The 4314-nt window shown below is 43.4% G+C and overlaps 1 non-coding gene across 1 annotated transcript; it reads left to right on the forward strand.

The window, feature by feature from the left end:
• The first annotated feature begins 384 nt into the window (after positions 1-384).
• On the forward strand, positions 385-473 carry trnap-agg (transfer RNA proline (anticodon AGG)). The gene is given in 2 exon segments: positions 385-420; positions 438-473. It is a non-coding gene; the product is annotated as a tRNA-Pro (tRNA).
• The last annotated feature ends 3841 nt before the right edge of the window (positions 474-4314 follow it).

Genomic DNA, 4314 nt, shown 5'->3' on the forward strand with positions numbered 1-4314 from the left:
GAAGTGGTTCAAGCTGGATTGCTCTTGCAGAGATCTCGCACGGACTCGATGGCGCGAATGGTCTCTTTCCGTGCTGTAAGCTTTCTATGATTCAATTCAGAGCGTGCCATAAATCGACACGACTCTGAGTATCCTCACAAGCAATGTAGTTTAAGAGCAACTAATTCTGAAACGTCTTACTTGATAACTCAAGTCGTGCACTCGAAATCAATTTGGTAAAGGGAGACTAATATTGGTGAATGGAAATAGTTGGTGCACAACTTGATATTGCTGTCCACCCGAATGGAAAACGAGATTGAATGGATCGAAGTGGTCTGAAAGGATGGCCGATCGGCTGTGAGACGCAACCAACTTTTACACTGGCTGCACAATTAAAGTAACAGCGGCTCGTTGGTCTAGGGGTATGATTCTCGCTTAGGGAGTTTCATTGAGTGATATGCGAGAGATCCCGGGTTCAATTCCCGGACGAGCCCGCATGTGTTTCTCCTTTTCGCGAAAAGTCACCAATTGGTTTCTCACATCTTTTCAGTTTTGCTGTTGGTGGAACTGAATGATGTCCAGAGGATGTTTGAGCTCCAGTGGACTGAATGCCGAAGTTTCGTCGACGCAATACACATGAAGCAAATAAAATGTCTCAAGATTATGAGGAGATTGAAACTGAATTTGGATTTTTCCCAATTCAGGCGGATATTAGATGACGGGATAGAAAGCCACATATCCAAGTTTGCCGATGACACCAAGATGGGCAGCATTGTGAGCAGTGCAGATGAAAGCATAAAATTACAGAGAGGCATTAATATAATAAATGAATGTGCAAAATTGTGGCAAATCGATATGAATTTCGTCAAGTGTGAGGTCATCCACTTTGGACCTAAAAGGATAAATCAGAGTACTTTCTAAATGGTGAAAAGCTCGAAACAGTGGAGGTCCAAAAAGACTTCGGTGTCCATGAACATACATCATTAACATGTCATGGACAGGTACAAAACATAATCAAAAAGGTTAATGGAATGTTGGTCTTTATATCCAGAGGACGAGAATACAAGGGGATAGGCATTATGATACAGTTATACAAAGCTCTGGTTGGACCACACCTGGAGTATTGCCTTCGGATCTGGGCAACGCACCTCAGGAAGGATATATTGGCTATGATGGGAGTGCAGCGTCGATTTACTAGAATGTTGCCTGGACTCCACAGTTTAAATTACGCGGAGAGATTACATAAACTCGGGTTTGCCTCGAATTCAGTCGATTAAGTGCTGATTTGATCGAACATTTCAAAATATTAAGGGGAACTGATGGGGTAAATAGAAAAAAAAAAGATTTCCGCCCGTTAGCGTGTCTGGGACTCGGGGAAGCAGCCTGAATATTAGGGTCAGGACTTTCAGGAGTGAAGTTGGGAAACACCTCTGCAAGCAAAGGGAGGTAGAAGTTTGGAACTCTCTTCCGCAAACGGCAGTTGATGCGAGCTCAATTGTTAATTTTAAAACTGAAATTGATAGATTTTTGTTCACCAAAGGCATTCAGGGACATGGGGCTAAGGCGATAATATGCAGTTAGGTTACATATCAACCAGGATCTCACTGAATTGCGCATAAGTCTCGAGGGGCGAAATAGTATACTTTTGCTCCTCAGCTCCTCATTGTTGCAGAATGATCCTGCATTGTATCGGGAATCGAACCAAGGTCTCCAGCGTAACAAGTAAGAATTCGACCCCAAGCACCATCAATGCGCGCGTTTGTAACAGCAGCATGTGTCCATTTGGAATCCGATCTGAATGAACATGCCGTTTACAGCTGCGGTGGCCGAGTGTTTAAAGCGTTGGACTCAAAATTCAATTGAGGTTTTCCTGCGCAGGTTTGAATTCTGCTCGCAGAGCTACTGTTCAAAAATCACTTCAGTGCTGAAATAGATTAATTGGCGTTAATTGACCGCATTTATCTCTCTCCCAGAATGAGCGATTCTGCAGCGCAGCCGGTGCTTTTTATTCGTGTCAGATCTTCTCTTGCAAGATTTCACGACCCGAGAAGGAATCTCTCCCAATCTGTAACTTAAATTCTAGTAGTTTGCAAAACTTGACATTTATACTCTTTATTTTCTTTGCATGCATCTCTCTTTCTCTCCCTGTCTCTGTCTCTTGTCTCTCTGTGTTGTCCCCAATGGACTTCTCAGGCTTCCTTGAACGGCGATGGCTGATCTAACCGGCAACAATAGCAGAGAAGGGTAAAGAAAAAAAAAGACTGAGGAAGTAGGAAAAGGAAAGGTACAACCCAGCTGATAAATTCATAGCTAATGTATCCACATTCATGGCTGTTCGCTCTCATAGTGAATGAAAGCAGCAATTTGAGTAAAGTATACTTATCGTAGAGTGTAAACTATGACGATGCCGAGACAGACGAAAATGTCGTTTCAGAGTAATTCATTCTGTAAAGTGTGACTTGATAATACAAGTCGTACATTCAAAACGAATTTGATAAAGAGAGACTAATATTGTTGATTCGAAATAATCAGTGTGGAACCTGAAATTGCTCCACACGGTATATCGTACAAGAAAGCGAGATTGGATGGCCATGGTGTTCTGAAAGGATGGCGGATCGGCTGCGTGGCAGCGAAATTTTACACTGGCTGCAGGGCTCTGTTGCCAGTTGATCTTTGGATCTGATTCTCGCTCAGGGAGTTTTACTGGCTCAAATCCCGGATGACCCCTGATGTGTCCCCGTTTTTGCTCAAAAATCACCAATTGGCTTCTCAGCGATGCAAAAGGCAGGTTTGACTTGTCTCCAGCAGAGCATGTTTGAACACCAGAGGGCAGAATGCAGAGGGTTTGTTCACGAAAGACACGTGGACGAAATGAAGATAATCTTTCAAGAAGTTGTACAGATTGAAGCCGGCACATGAATTTATCCCAATTCAGGCGATCTCATGGGTACAGATGCAAAAGGTAAAGGAAGCTGCATTGGCCTGGAACCCTGGATTCGCCTTCGGCAGGCGAGGGTTCGACCCTGAACCACCAATCCACACACGGCTGCAGGCTGCACGTGTAGCGTTGGATACAAGTCTGGAACATGCAGTCTGGCAGAGTTCCTGTGATGAGCCTGCGCAGTCTCCAACCGCGTGCTACCTGTGGGTGACCAAACGAGTGGATCAAGCATGGTCTTGAAATTCACTGAGATTCGAAATCACTTCACACCGCCACTGTAAAATGGTCAAATAAATAAGAGCTGTAGTTACCAGGCAGTGTTTACTTCTCTCAGAAATTAAGTTATAATCCAGCCTCACATACACCTCGAAGATTTCACGAAATGCGAAGAATTTCCTTTAAGCTGCAGCTTAAATTCTGTTCAATCACACAATTGGAGATTTCTACTATTTTTCTTTTCATGTATCTCTCTGTCTCTGCGTTTCTTCACTTTCGGTGTTGCTCCCTAATGGACTTATCAAGAATCCTTCAACGGCCAGGTCTGGAAACCCCGGATGGGAAAAGGCTGTCGGATCTTCGTCCAATTGTTGGATTTCGACGGAATGAGTTTTGCTATTTTCCGTCTCCGTTTGCGGAAAATATAAACCCAGATGGGATTTCCCCTCCTCGGGTCCCGTCACCTTCGGGTAATGGGAATGAACCCGATAGATCACTCGGTCTTAATATCTGTATTCTCATTGTTTAACAATAAAATTACTGGGTTACAGTTAATTTCAGGACACATTTTAGAAATTAATACATAACAGACATATTCGAAAACTAGAAGCACGTGGGATTAAAGGGTCGGTGGTAACGTGGGCAAGTAATTGGCTGAGGGATGGGAGGCAGAGGTTAGTAGTGAACGGATGTTTTTCTGACTGGGGAGAAATATGCAGTGGAATCCCCCAGGGGTCGGTATTAGGACTATTGCTTTTCATGTTATATATAAATGACTTGGATGTGGGAATAGGGAGTACAATTTCAAAGTTTGCGGATGATACAAAACTTGGCAACGGAGTAAATAGTGACGAAGATAATAGCAGACTTCAGGAGGACACAGACAGACTGGTGAAACGGTCAGTCACGTGACAGATTTAACGCCTATCAGTGTGAAGTGATGCACTTTTGCATGAAGAACATGGAGAGGCAGTATAATCTAAATGGAACAATTTATGGGGGTTCCAAGAGCAGAGGGACCTGGGAGTTCATATTCATAAAACAGGGCAAGTTGATAAGGCGGTTAAGAAAGCGTATGGGATACTTGGCTTTGTAAATAGGGGCATTGAATATCAAAAAGGAAATCATACTAATCCTTACAAATCAGTGGTTAGGCCTCAGCTGAAGTATATTGGACA

This window comes from Heptranchias perlo, unplaced genomic scaffold (genome assembly GCF_035084215.1).
Source record: "Heptranchias perlo isolate sHepPer1 unplaced genomic scaffold, sHepPer1.hap1 HAP1_SCAFFOLD_636, whole genome shotgun sequence".
NCBI classification, from domain to species: domain Eukaryota; kingdom Metazoa; phylum Chordata; class Chondrichthyes; order Hexanchiformes; family Hexanchidae; genus Heptranchias; species Heptranchias perlo.